Source organism: Pteropus alecto, unplaced genomic scaffold (genome assembly GCF_000325575.1).
Source record: "Pteropus alecto unplaced genomic scaffold, ASM32557v1 scaffold49, whole genome shotgun sequence".
Classification (NCBI taxonomy): Eukaryota; Metazoa; Chordata; class Mammalia; order Chiroptera; family Pteropodidae; genus Pteropus; species Pteropus alecto.
Genome location: NW_006443131.1, coordinates 3,184,557 through 3,199,536, shown reverse-complemented (window position 1 = coordinate 3,199,536; position 14,980 = coordinate 3,184,557). Strand labels below are relative to the sequence as shown.

The window sequence follows — 14,980 nt, the reverse complement described above, 5'->3', positions numbered from 1 at the left end:
GGCCCCCGCCCCGGGCACACGGTTTCGGGTTCTCAGTACTCCGGGTCGCTGTACCATTTTAAAAGAGATTTCGATAACAAGACGGCGTTTTTATATCTGCCTACATTTTAGTTAGGGTGGGCGGGACAGTTAGGTTGCTTTCGGGGTGTTGCTTTTGTAGACTGTGCCTGGGTCATGACAGGGGAACCGTCACTGGCAGAGTGACATCTGCCAGGTCCGGCGCTAGGATTTTTTTTTTTTAGGCAAGGCAACCCTTGGTTGACTTCACAGATTGCAAGACTGTGTCAGTTTAGAATCCCTTATTTTTTATTTTTTACGCCTACAGCACCTGGTCTTCCTAGGTGGTCTCCCATCCAAGTACCAACCAGGCCCGACCCTGCTTAGCTTCCGAGTTCAGACGGGATGGGGCTCGTTCAGGGTGGCATGGCCGTAGAGTTAGGACTTTTACAATCATTACTCCATTCCCGTGACAACCTTACGCGGTGGCCATTTTCCTTTTTAATGTCACCGTTGAAGACAGTTCAATTCAAAGCGGTTCCGATAGGTCTTCTGTGCGACTCGCACCTCGGAGTCTGGGAGACCAAGGAATTCTGCTGGGAGCCCGAGAGAACGCTCCTGGGACATCTGGTGTGGGAGACGCCGGTGTCCCTGAGCCCAGGTGTACGCACCCCGGTGGTGCCAGGTGGGCCAGACCATGACGACGGCCGCGGGGCGGGGCGAGAGGTGCCCAGAAGGGTGGGGCGCGGCCAAGGCGAGCACTAGGACCTGAGATGGGAAAAGTAAAATTAAAAATAAAAAGCTAAGGGTCCGAAGGTGAAGGGGTGGACGTTACTTCAGGCCACAGGCAGCCGTCGTCGTGTGGGCGGAAGCGGTAGGCTGTGAGTGCTTTTATAGGTTTAGTGTAAGGTCGCAAGGGCGAGCACGAAGGTCAGTCTAAATGCGCAGACCCTGACGTTAGCGTCCAGCATGCCCGTCTGTCCCCAGACGCATCTCTTAGCGAGCCCCTGTTAAAATCCACGTGTCCCCGGCGGGAGCGACTATGACCCAGCCACATCCTGGCACGGTCGGGTTTATCAAGCCACTTTGTCACCCACCCAGGACAAGGGGCACATGAAGTGACTGAAAAGAGCACCGGCGTTTTGATTGGATGGCGCCTGGGGAGGGGGCGGTGCCGGGCAGGCGTGGGCAGCAGGCTGGCGCAGGGCGGGGGTCCGGGGTCCGGGGCACGCGGGAGAGACGAGGCGCGGCCTCGGCTGACCTTCCCGGCCCACGAGCTGCCCCGAGCAGCCGGGTGTCAGCTGGTGACCTGGGGTTCCTCGGTGCTCTGGCGCCATCTGCAGGGAGAGTCGTGGAGCGCAGGGCTCTGTGTCTGGAAAAGGGACCTCACAGAGCCTGGCAGGGGAGGGAGACCTTTTCATCAAGGCGCCCGGGTGTGTGCTGGGGGCGCTCAGAGTATCCTCCAGCAGCCACCACTGTTACCCCTGTCTGACACCCGTACGGTCACCCCCGGGTCGGGGTACAGAACGTGGCCAGCTCCTCCAAAGCTGCCTCATGCTCCTCTTCCTTCAGTCCAAAGAGTGACTGCTTTATGAAAGCCATCACCATAGAACGCTCTTGCTCACACCTGAACTTCATCTAAACCGAAAAAAAAAAAAAATCCTACAGCATATGCTATTTAGTGTCTCACTTTTATCGCTCAAAGTTATATCTGTGAGAGTCACCTGCGTTGCGGAGTTTATAACATTCCCTTCTATGAAAGGCTCCCCAATGTCTCCTCGTCCTTGGGCAGCTCAATTGTGAGCGGCTTCCCATCCCCCCAGGCCTTGTCCCCTGTCCTGTTGGCCCTGTAGGACTCTCCAAGCCCATTCCCCGGGACAGCGGCATGGGCCAGCTCCCTGGTGACCTCACGGCACCATGGCGCCCCGCCCCCATTGGCCTCAGAGAGACTATTGAAAACAGAACAGATAGAGACAGACAGACACACACACACACATATGTAAATAACGGAAAATAACAATATAATAACTTTATCGACCACGTATTTTTCATCGGTATTGTCCTGTGTTTTACACATGTTATGCCACTTAGACCTCCTGACGGTCCTGTGATGTAGATTCCGCTCACGTTCCCACTGCACTGACGGGAAATCCGCGGCTCCAAGGGTTCAGCACATCGCCCAAGTTCACGCAGATAGAAATGAAGTTCAGGCAACTCGACCCCCAAAACGCCACAACGCATTCTCAACCGTTTCGATATCAATGAGGTTTCTCGATCGGAAGGGACAGTAAACATACCCATGGCTTAGATACGCCAGTGCACGGGTGATCATCGGCCCTGGTGTCATAAAGGAAACTGACGGCCACTAAGCTCCCTCTGGATGTGACCATCACAGCAAGTCCACCCACATGGCTCAGACTGTCCCCCTAGGAGCTGGGTGGATCCCCACATCGCTGATAACTGTGCTCCCTGGACCCTCGCTCAGCAAAGTCCCCGACGACCTTGGCTCCTTCTGTGTGAAGCACCTGTGCACTTCCCTCTCAATCAAGACAAATCGAGACCCAGACAACACTATAGGCTACCGTGGACTCAAAGTATCTTAACTAGATACCATCCCCACACACCGACACACTCACACACACACACACACACACTGACACACACACACACACACCAGCGGGCTATGACCATTCATGTCTGGTTTTGGTGTCTTTTTAATTCCCAGAATTACATGATGTTTCAGACAAATAGTTCAGCCTTAAGGAAACATTTTCCACCCACTGCGTGTCTGTACCTTGGAGGGTCCTTGACTGAGGAAGGGTTCCCAAAGATTCTGCCACTGAGAGAATCAGATAAAGATCAAGCAGGTCTTATGAGAGTAAATAGAGATGGATGTGCTAGGCCGAATTGAAATGGCAAAGCATCGCCAAGCGGGAAAACGCGAAGATTTTCTTGGACTGTCTGCACGAATCAGGGAGGAATCACACTTCATCGTCTCAGCAAGTGTTTACCGACCACGTGGCCGACTCTGCAGACACGGCACGACCTAAGGACATGCAGTCTCGGCCCACCTTGCCCGTCCTCCCACAGGGAGACAGAAGTTTGACAAAGAAGACAAACCACCATAATCAGTAATTCTAGGCGTGGAGGTGGATGGGGGCCTTAGAAATCTCCGAATGGTGCTAGGAATTCCCAGTGAGACTCAAACCTGTCCCCGTGAGCTACTGTTTCACAGCTCACCCTATCAGCCCAGCAGCGGGACGTATCCGCTGGTGGGGCTGGGGCTGGGGGACACCCCCGGCCCGAGCTCACGAGAGGGAAGGACGGTGGAAGGACACGAGTGTCCTCCCCTGACGCTGCCCACCTGACGCTAGGCTTCTATTCTAACATGTGGGCGTCGGGGGCACTTAGTTCACTGAGCCTTTCCCCTGTGTAAGAAGGAGAGAGAGATGGGTGGGCCTCTCCTTCATCTGGACCCCAGGAGGCCAGCGTGTCCTGCCCACAGATCCTCTTTAAGTAACAGCGAACTCAGCGGCAAGGACTGAGCACGAAGCTGTAGATTAATATCATATTTAATCGAAAGGGTATTTACGAAATAATGTCCGAATTCATGTCTTTTTACATAAAAGGACACTTTCTGTCATAGTCACTCAAGAGACGATTATTTAAAGAGACATGTTGAATGTGTTTTTGTAGTAAAGGCCTTCCCGATATACCAGCATCGTCCTAATTTATTTGTTTCGGTAATGTGTCCACATTTTAGCTTTATTAAAGCAAAGCGTACATGTCTGATGGAAAATGAAGACCTTTCTACTATTAGTTTTTCTCCTATTCGGGCAAAGTTAAGAACCCAGCCATCCATTTAGAGAGAAGGAGGAGGGCGTGGTCAGGAGAGTGGGGCCCAAGGGATTTAAAAATATTTATTGTCGCAGAGCAGCTCATTCAGAGCCATCCCATCAACACGACAGGAAAGCAAGTTTGCGCCCAGCCCTAACGCGGCCCTTCCGGTGGCTGCTTTGGAGGCACAGCTCCCGCGTGGTCACGTCCTGCAGGTGACACTCGTCACAGGATGGAAAGGGGCCGAGGGACGAGAAGAAGCCCAAGACCGGTGCCGGTCCCTGGGCTTCGGGTTCCTCCGCCGATGTCTGGAGTCCAGGTGGGAAGAGGTCACAATGCGAGGTGACAGCCGAGCTCGGAAGCCATGGTCAGCTGAGGCCGCAGCAGCCCTGGGGCTGGGGCCACAGCAGGAAGACAGCGGAGCAGGGCATCTTCGGAGGGCCCTTAGGGGGGCACTTCGGGGGGCACTTGGTCGTGGGCCCTTTAAGAGGAGGCTGGCGCGGCTGCTGGGTGTGCTGGCAGGACATCTAGGTGGGGGCTCAGTCAACCTAAGGCTTAATACAGACGTTTCATGGTCTCGTGACATCTTAGGTCATTGAACCTCCTTTGGAATCTACCCTGAGGCAACTGGTATCTGGAACTAGTCATAAGTACACACGCACACGCACACGCACACACGCACACACACACACACACACACCACACTCAAGCCAAAGCCTCCGTCTTGCTCATTTTTGTATCTCTGAGATACGGCACAGTGTTGTCCCATCTAAGATGTCCAGTAAATGTAGACCCCCCCCAATGAAACGGAAGCTCTATGAGAACTGGGTCCGCACCCCACCCGCCACCCCTGTGTGCACACTTCTGTGTCCTGCCGCCTACGAGAGCACCCCACGATTAGTCGGGGCTCAGGAAGTAACTGCTGAGTGTGTGAGGCGTACATGGCGGGATAAACCACTGAGAAGAGGAAGAGGCGGGCGGATGGCCGGCAGGAAGTTAGTTACGCTCGGGAGGGAGAGAAGTCGCCCGAAGGTATTTCGTGGTGGTGTTGGGTGTCACCGTTTTCTCTGTGTGCCTCTCCATCCCCCGTCAGCGTCAGAGAACGTGTCTGTCGGAGGTAAGTGGCCTAGGACATGTCCTCCCCAGCTGCCTCGGTCGCCAGAGGCCAGACATCGGAGAGAATTCGGGCCCGCTGACCCCTCGCCACCCGCTTCGAGGCGCTGTGATCCCAGGTGGATCATCCTAGGCCGAGGCAAGGTCCCTCCTCTCCGTCCCTCCTCCCTTCCCGTCCCGTGTTCTCCAGCGCTTCTCACCTGACAGCTGTGCCTCTCGAGCTTCTGAAAGACCCACTCACGGGGTCAGACCTGGATGTGGACGGGGCGTCCCAGAGGCTCAGGGCGGGTGAGGAGCAGGGACTGAGAGGTGCTTTATGGGCTCCGGCCTGAAGAGGCTGCAGGAAGTGGCTCCTCCCCCAGGAAGTGGCGGGAGCATCTGGGGAGTAACTCCTGATGCTCTCAGCCCTCACGCTCCGACCCTTCCTTCCTGTGACCTACTCTCCCGAAGCTGGAGGCTCGGACCTTGCCCAATCGCATTCCTTCCCAGGCCTCCACGAAGCAGCACGAGGCTCCTGGCCTCTGGGCCGAGAATCTGGTTTCTCGGGACACTGTGGTCCTGCCTTGACTGGAAATACAGAAACGAGAACTCTCCCCTCTTCTCGGCGAAGCCGCCGATCTGGCTCCTTTGGTGGCTAAGAACGTGCCTCTCCCGGGCCAGGGGCCAGCGGCCGGCTCTGAGCCCAGGCTGAGTCCAGGCTGCTTGCTTTGCGTGTCCCTCCTGCTTCTCTCTCCCCAGTGATGGAGGAGACTTGGGGGAGCTACAGCCCGGACGGGCTGACTTGCCAGAGTATTTGGAAATAATTCTGCCTTCATGTTGACGACCGGCGCTTCCATCTCTCTAAACCTCACAGCAGAGGACGCAGGCAGAGTGGGGGTCACATCTGTGTTGTAGGTGGTGACGGGGAGGCTCAGGGGCGTCCCTGAGGGTCCCCCGACCCCAGCCCTGGGCCACCTCTCTGTTTAGACCACACGCATGAGCCGTTGCTCTTCTACCCGGAGCAGAGTCACATGCTGAGTCCCGACTCCCAGCCCCTCACAGGGTCGGTCCCCTTAAAGGGTCCCGAACTGCATTAAGGTGACCCCGAACACTGCACCCGGTGTCCACGCAAGAAGAGGTTATTTTCTTCTGAAATTCAAATTTATTATTATGTTTTTTAAAAATTAAGTTTATTGGGGTAACATTGGTTAATACCATTATATAATTTTCAGGTGTACATTCTAATTTGACATCTGTATATTCTATATATTCTATTGTGTGTTTACCAGCCAAAGTCCAGTTTCCTTCATCCACCATATATTTGATCCCTTTTTAACCTCGACCTTCCCCCCTGTATTTGACCCCCATTAAGGTGGTCCTGGACACTGCACCGGGTGTCCGGTAGGAGGAGGTTAGGGAGCTTGTGGACGCACGCAGGGGGGAGACTGTGGGGACCAGGGACAGGAGGGCCATCGGCAGCCAAGGAGAGAGGCCGAGGAGGAACCAGCGCTCGGAGACGGTGACCCGAGACTCTAGATGCCAGAACCGCGAAAAGGAACGCGGTGGTCGAGTCCCCCGGTCTGCGGCAGTGTTATGGGCGCCCCGGAAAGCCCTACGGGCCTGTCCGAGGGTTTCTCTGCCCAGCCTGCCCCCCAGCTCCGCCCCTCTCCACAGTTCCCGCTCATTCCACAGCCGCGTCACGTGTCACATACCTGCCCACGTCCCCGGGTCAGCGTTTCGGCTGGAGCATCCGGTTCGCTTTGCGCACCTTGGTCAGCAGCGAGGGACGCCACCCAGGCGCAGGGCCGCAGTGGGCGGGGTCGCGGCGACTCCGCTGGTTCCAGGGGTGGCTCGGAAGGGCGCGGAGCTGCGGCACTAGCCGCTACAAACCTCCTCCTCCCTGGAGGCCCGATGTCACGCTGCCATGCTCAAGTCATCGGAGTCACCGTGCGCCCCTGGCCTGCCTCCCGCGTGGGCACCGGGCGGAGCGCCGAGCGCTGGACACCACCGCTGAAGGCGATGTGACAAGTTACCGTGCTGTACGTGATGTCGTATGCTCCATTTCACGTTTATTCTTGTTATATTTTATATAAATTATATATAATATATTTAATATATACATAAGTATATATTACATAAATATGTTACAATAGGATATATCATATTTATATAGTACATAATATGTTAATATATAACATATATTACATAGAACAATTAACATAATGTATCTTATAATTATAATATAATATAATGTATATGATATTAACATAATGCATATCACGTAATAAAATCCAGTATAGTATGTTATATAAATGGTGTTATCTCTATTAAATATATACTTTATATAACGTATATAAAATATGATAAATAAATAGAAACTAATAATATAACATGTTACGTACAACACGGTAGTTTATCCCAGCACTTTGAACAGCGTCCGGCACAGCGGGAGCAGCATCTGAGCGTCTGGTGTCACGTCGGATGCCCACGCGGAGGGCAGACCACAGCTGCGTGCTTTGCCGCGGAAGGTATGGTTAATTTACATTGTAGGTTATATTAATATTCTAATATGTGATATTCGCATAATAAATCCTATCATTCATATAAATTATATCTAATACATAGTCGACCTTATCAGCATCCCCGTTTCTCAGACCCAAGTCCCAGAGCAGCTGAGCACCTTGCCCAAGGCTGAGCTGCCCCTCGGGAGCTCCCCAGGCCGCGTTAGGTGCTTGGGTGATATCAGAAGCTGGGTGACTGGCCTCTCCTCACTTCACGGGCGAGGAACCCAGGCCCCGGATCCAAGGCCCGACCTAGGGCAGCCGCAGGCCAGGCACTGAGCCACCGCGGGCCCGGAGAAGTGGGGCCGTGCGCTAGCCGAGCTGCCCGCAGGGTTCCCTGGGACGCCACCGCCGCTATGTCTGGGCCATGTCACGTCGCTGACGTCCTCCAAACCCAGCTGCGAGCCGCTGTGGGTCCCGGGGACAGGACGGGGTGCAGGCGGGGAGAGGCAGCACTCGGGCTGAGCGCCCGCCGTGAGTCAGGCTCCGCGCGTCGCTTCGGCCGTTCCGGACCAGCTCCCGAAGCTGGGCAGTATCCCCCCCCCCGAAGCTGGGCAGTGTCCCCCCATCACTGCAGACACGGAAATGGGCTCAGACAGGTTAGGTACCCGGAACCCCCAGACCCGAGACTTAAACAGGAGACTGACTGCAGGGGCTGGGTTCCCCACCACACCACCAGGGGGCGTCCTGACAACAGGGCGGCACCCACGGAGACCGGGCAGGGGCTCCGGGGGCTCCGGGGGATGCTGGGACTTGTGTTTGCACCTGGGCGGTCAGGCAGCTGACCTGGGGCGAGGCTCTGGAAGTTCCCGCGAGAGACCAAAATCCCCTCCCCGCACCCGACTCCCTGGGGAAGCGGGCTCCCGCCCTTCATCTCTAGTCGCCCCTGTCTCGTGGGGGCCGATTGCTGTCCCCGAGAAAGCTTTCCCGCTGGAGAAGGGTCCTCCTAGCACTCACAGGCGGGGTCTGCGCCATCTGTGGTTTGCTGAACGGGGCTGAATTCAGAAAACTCGGGCCGTGGGCCTGGCCCTGCCGCTTACCCCCTGGGTGACCCAGCCACCCCCCCAAGCAACTGCCCAGACCACCCCCAGGGCTTAAGCCCGAAACCCCATGATTAAAGGACCACCCCTTCATCTTGGGGTCGGTACCGGCCACGACACCAGTGCTTCACCCGGGAAGGGGCCGCCCTTAGTGTAAGTGCCCGCCGGGGGGCGCCCGAGGGCATCGGCCGAGGGGGAGAAGCACGGACACGATGACACAGGACGAGGAGCCTGACGGCGCCGAGCCAGCCTCCCCGTGTCGTGTCGGGACAGCCGCAGACAGAGAAGCCGGGCGCTGGCACTCGCTGGCGTGTCACCTGGGCCACCGATTATCCCCGCTGAGCCCCCGGCCCCGCAGCTGCCCACTCACGTGTTCTGATGGGCGGGGCAGAGCTCACAGGAGGGGGCGGCACAGGATACACGAGCGACAGTTTCAAGAGCACTTTGCTCCTCTGCGTAACTGCGCCCATCCCGGAGAGAATGGTGGCGGCCGAGGTCCCTCCTGCACGTCCGCAGGTGGCCATGTCCCCCATGTCCGCAGGAGCCTGTGTCCCCCACATCTGCAGGCGCCCGTGTCCCTCCTATCTGAGCTCTTGGCACGCGCGTGAGGTCGTGGGTCCACGTCTGTCTCCTCCAGTGACCTTGACCGTCCTGAGAGGAGGGACCATGGTCTGCGCCGGGTCCCCAAGGCCCGCCACGCAGCCAGCGCTCACAAAGTGCCCGTGGTTGGACTGGGAGGATGGACGACGAGCCATCGTCCTTCCCACCTCATGGGTGAGGACGCGAAGTCCCAGGAAACTGAGTGACTTTCCCACGCCCACCGAGGGCAGGACTGGGGTTCTTTCCGGCTCCCAGCTGAGGAGGTTGAAAGAGAGGGTGAGGGTGTTGGGGGGGTCGTTTGCCTCCTGCCAGGCGTGGCCAAGTGGCACTGCAGCCCCTGGGAGAGGACACTGAGCGTTACCCTGTCACGCCCCACCCTGCTCCCCACTACCGAGATGTGTCGGGGGGCGGCGGTCAGCACGTATCATACTGTCTGTACGTAGGTGTCTGTGTGTCTGTCTGCCCCAGCTCTGCCCCGACCCCGGTGGGAACTGCTAAGGACAGTGGCCTGGCCTTCTTCTCGCCTGTGTCCTTAGGGTCTAGCACAAAGCCCAGCACGTAACGGATACGCGATGGGTCTTTGAGTGAGTGACTGATGGGCGAACCTCCCAATAGCAGCTCCCCATGTGTGACACCCTTGGTGCAGGGTGACAGCAAAGCCCCTCTAAGCCGGGCGTGCCCGAGCGGGACCATGCTGGGTGGCATTGACGGTGCTGAGTGCTGGCCACAGTTCCAAGGACTGTGAGCTTCTGAGGCCGGAGCCCGTGGGAGACCAGGGGGACAGTTTCAAGGGATCTGGCCGGGCAGATGGGCGGCCGTCCAGCCCCCCATCGTCCACACAGGGAGCCGCTTCCTGCTCCAGGGGCGCCTCCTGCCTGAACCCGGGCACCCCACTCCACCCCCGCCCACACACACTCCAGGTCCCGAGGGGCCTGAGGACCAGCCAGGGAGAGGATGCGTGCACTCTCCAGTCAGGGCAGTCCTGTGGGGTCAAGGTCAGAGTTCGTTCTTGCTTCTTCCCGCCCTTTGGGCCTGAACAGCACCTGCCCTAGGGCCGTCCTCCAGGCGGGCTGCAGCAACGCCCTGGGAGGATGGACACTTGGCCGTCGCCCGGGGCTTTTCCTGCTGCAGGCCTCGCCTCCCCCCATCCCTCAGGCTCCCTGACGTCACATGGAGCTGCAGGGTGCGGTGAGGGACAGAGGCACTCACAGGCGGGCCTCGATGGCTACCGCCATCGCTATTTGGGTACGCTTACGCTGTTATCGTCAGCTTATGCGTTCACAGCACTTACGACTCCCCGAGTACTTTGCACGTGTGACCAGCACATGGGCGGCACGTTAGCAGAGGAGAAAATCGGGGTCCAGAGGAGCGATGGGACACGTCCTGGTTGCCGAGTTAGAACGGCAGGACGGGGACTCTGCCCGCTTCACAGTCCGCTGTTTCACTGCGATCACTGATCCCTCTCCCACCCTGAGGTTCCTGACGGCTCACGGCTCACCTGGCCCTCGGGTCTCCCACCCCTAACAGAATTTGCCCCAGCCGGCCCGCCTCCTGGGTCCCAGCGAGAAGCATGGCACCTCGGTGGCTGAGGCCCACAGTGCTTCCCAGACGGGGTGCTCCCGGTGCTGGGGTTGGCTCGTGGGGGAGGGGGGGTGCCAAAAGCCCCTGGAGGAGGCAGCTGGAAAGACAAAGAAAAAGGGCCCGGGCCGCGGGCCACAAAGGATGCATCACCGGCTGCCAAGCTCTCTGACCCCGAGCTTTCCTGCTCAGGTGGACGAGCACGTGTGCCCAAGCGTCTTGAGACTGGTGGGAAGGGGGCTCCATTCTGGGAAGCCAGCTTCAGCCCCCCATGTGGGGACCCAGACGCTCACAGAGGCTCAAGGCTGCTCTCAGCCAGCTCAGGGGTAGCTTGTGCGAACAGCGAGGGGCTGGTCTCCCTCCCTCCCTCCAATATTTAATGAGCATCTGCTATGTTCCAAGCATCTTCTGGGTCTTAGGAATTTATCGATAAACTGGAAACCTAAAGAGATCAGCTTTCTGGTAAATGAAGAATTTGATCCAAGGCCCTGGCTCTCACCACACGCTGGGCACTGGGGACATTGCCGTATCTGCCAAGAACTGACAGAAGTTCAGATGCTGGCTTTGCCCAAAGGGGTTCCTCCTTGGGAAGGCACTCGCTGAGCCCAGCAGACAGGAGGCCCGTCTCCGGTCCCCTTGGGCAGCAGTCCAGGGGTCAGCCACGGGAGCAGGAATCACTCTTCCCTAAGACTCGCAAAGTCTGCTGGGGCTCCCTGTCACTCAGCCGGGCAACTGGCAGTCGAGTGGACAGTCCCTAAGGCACGCAAGGCCCCCCAGGTTCTCCCTGCGTCCCGATGTGGCCAGCAAATCGGGCAGGTCAGACAATGCAGACAGAAGGGATGTGGGTCAGTGGCTGGAGCCTGGGCACGGATCCCGACTTCGGAGCCAGGGACATCCCCTGGGTGACGAGGGGAGGGCCAGGTCCCTGACACACTCCAGATGACCCCGAGAGTCTAAGAATAATTCCAGCAGAACCCTCCGTCCCTCCGTCATCCGGAATTTCCTGTCAGGTCTCCTGTTTGCCCGGCACGGCAGGGAGTCCAGACGACACGCTGAGAAGTGTCTGCAGTCAGAGTTTCCAGCTGAATCAGGCTGAGTCAAAGCCAGGACGTGACGCCCTGCTCTGTGGGCCTCCTCCCTGCTGACGAGGACCAGCCTGCCCCCATTCCTTCATGCCTTCATGCCTTCATGCGTAACTCAGCAGATACACGCGGCATGCGCCGAGTTCTGTGCTAGTCTGGGGAACACAGAGAAATAAGTAATGGAGGGTTCTACCCCAGTAAGCCTTCCGTCTAGACGCAAGGACAAGCAGGTCCCACCAAGTATTTATGACGTGCCAGCTTCTGTGATCTCCCCAGGCTATTGGGAGGACACCCAGGCTATTGGGGGGAGGGGGTTGCCCAGGCTATTGGGGGGTCGCCCAGCCTTAGGGTGAAAATGCTCAGAACTGAACACATGCGCCGCACGGGGGTTTCAGCCCGCTGTTCTTGGTACAGAGCTCACTGTCCGGCAGCGGAAGCTCTGCTGCTCGCCTGGCGTCCGCTGCTGTAACGAAGCCGTTGCCGAAGAAACAAAATCCCCGCAGCCTCTGCCTGCCGCCCCCGCCCCCGCGGCAGGTGTGCCGTCGGCCTCCAGCTGGGAAAACAAGCTGCTTCCATTCATTTGCTGCCAGGAGCCTCCTCGGCTATTTTTAGTCCTAAGGTTCTGCCCCGGAAATTTACTTACTCCTTAGGGAGAAGCACCCCACTTTCTCTGGTTGCTCACCTCCGAGGCTCTGTCAGCATTTCGCCTCCAGGCTGCAGCTACAGAAATGCTGCCCCTTGAGGAGATGACGCTGCATCTGGCCAGGAGTCCCGGGAGGCGGGAGCATCCCACGCACCAGGTCCCCGCGGGCCGGGCTGGCTGCGGTCCTGGAGGCCGGGCTCTTCCAATAAGCGCTCCAAGCCCATGGGAGCCAGGGAGGCGCTCGGCGGAGTCTGCTGCAGAAGTCACCAGTGTCCCTGGCACCATTTCTTGGAGGCGGTGACGGTCTGCTCGTGTGCCTTTTTAAAATTAACACATAACTGGCAATAACATTGTGTAAGTTTAAGATGTGCAAACTGTTGCTTCGACACGTGTGTATGTAATCGGATTGCCACTGCAGCTTAGCTGACACCTCTGTCTCCTCGCATAATTATCAGTCCTTTTTTGTGGTGAGAACATTTGAGATCTAGTCTCCGTCACCTGTAGTCGCCATGCTGTGCGTTAGATCTCCAGAACTTGTCTTCTTGTTGCAAGTTCATTCTCTTGAGCGGTGCCTTCCCAACTCCCCGCACCCCAGCTTCTGTCAACCACGGTTCTACTGTTTCCGTGAGCCTGGCTCTTGTAGATCCTATGAATAAGTGACAGCATGCGGACTTGGTCTTGCTCTGTCTGAAGCATGACGCCCTCAAGCTTCATCCACGGTGTCACGAATGGCGAGGTTTCCTTCTCCCTCGAGGCTGAATGGTATTCCATTGTACATATGTGCCACGTCTTCCTCGTTGATGGGCACTGGTTGTTTGCATACCTTGGCTATTGTGAATAATTCCGCAATGGTCATGGGGTGCAGAGGTCGCTTTCAAATCCCCAAAGTGGAATAGTCGGGTCATATGGCAGCTCTATTTTACGTTTTTTTTTTTGAGAAACTTCTGTTCTGTTTTACGTGGTGGCTGCACCAATTTATGGTCCCACCAACACTGCAGAGGGTCCCCTTCTCTCTGCTTCCTCTCTGGCACTTGGATCTCGTCGTCTTGATGATGGCAATTCTGACAGGTGTGAAGTGGTATCTCATTGTGGTTTCGATTTGCGTTTCTCTGACGATTAGTGATGTTGAGCATCTTTTCATGTATCTGTTTCTTTGCCATTTGGATATTTTCTTTGGAAAACCATCTCTTCGGTTCCTCTGCCCACTTTTCAATCAGATTCTTTTTGTTCTTGAGCTGTACGAGTATTTAAAAACTATATAGATATTAACCTCTTGTCCAGTTTTTTTTTGCAAGGACTTTCTCTCATTTCATAGGTTGCTTTCCTATTGTGTCGATTATTTCTTCTCCTGTGCAGAATCTTTTAATTCAGTGTAGTCCCACTTGTTAAATTTTGCTTCTGTTGCTTGGGCTTTTGGTGTCAGGTCCAAAAAAAAATCATCACCAGGACCAATGTCTAGGGCGTTTTATGGCCTCGGGCCTTAGGTTTAAGTCTTTAATCCATTTCGAGAATTTTTGTGAGTGGTGTGAGTTAGGGGCCCCGTTTCACTTATCTGCATGGGGTCACCCAGTTCTCCCAACACTAAGTTCGTATTCGAATCCTCGGGGACTCCTGGCCTGTCCTCCACTTCTTTGACAGGATGTACAGAGACGGGGCTGACGGGCCCCGTGGTGTGAGGGACGCGCGTGGGGTCCACTGTCTGCAGTGCTGGGGTGTAAGCCTGGCACCTTCTCTAAACTGTGACTGCACACAGGTTGCTCGGCCTCTCTGGGTATTTCTTTTCGCTTCGAATAACAGGGGTAATAACCTTCTTTTCTACTCAGCAGGATTATTGTAAAGATTCAAAACAGGCATAAAAGCAAAAATACCTTATAAATAGTAAAGCACTGTCCATAGGGGAAAGAATAAGAACCTTCCTCCTTCTCATTTTTCCTGAATTGTCAAGACACAAGTAATGTCTTGACAATTCAGAGATGCCCAAAGGGGTGACAGTCTATCCATTCTACCTGATGGATTTGTGAGGCCTGATGCAGGAAATGGGCAGCTGGGAGCTGTGGGCTGGAAGAGGGGCCTGGCAGTGGCCCAGTGACCCTGACGCCGCTGACTTTCCAGCGACCGCTGGTCACTGTTGATGAAGACAATAGCGATAATGACGAGAATAAGGAGGACTGGGTTTACTGAGTGCTTTTTACGTGTCAGGTTCAAGGCCAAGAACTTCGTAGACATTATCTCAAGGAAGACTTCTACAACCCTATAAAATGGACGTGTTATTACCCCCATTTTATGGGCGAAGAGACAGGTTCAGGGACGTCACACAGCCCGGATGCGGCGTAACCCCAGGCAGTATCATCGTTTATCTCAGAATTTTCTCTGTCGTCTTTTCACTGAGCGTCCCCTTGGCCAAAGACATCCCGTCAGACTCAGAGATGCGAGCCGTCCATTCTAGACATCAGTGGAAATGATTTCAGTAAAGTCGATCTCATTTTAAGTAATTAGATCACATTCTGAAACTTAAAGCTATTTAAAAAGAAATCTAGGCGTATGTGTTGG

At 56.0% G+C, this 14,980-nt stretch overlaps 1 long non-coding RNA gene and 1 pseudogene across 1 annotated transcript; both read right to left on the bottom strand.

Moving 5' to 3' along the window:
- Positions 1 to 316: 316 nt before the first annotated feature.
- LOC112472166 lies at positions 317 to 435 on the bottom strand (annotated as a pseudogene).
- A 10,676-nt stretch (positions 436 to 11,111) lies between these two features.
- LOC112472161 lies at positions 11,112 to 12,529 on the bottom strand. Its single transcript, XR_003043575.1, has 2 exons — positions 12,431 to 12,529; positions 11,112 to 11,942 (listed from the first exon to the last, which is right to left on the bottom strand). It is a non-coding gene; the product is annotated as an uncharacterized LOC112472161 (long non-coding RNA).
- Positions 12,530 to 14,980: the final 2,451 nt, after the last annotated feature.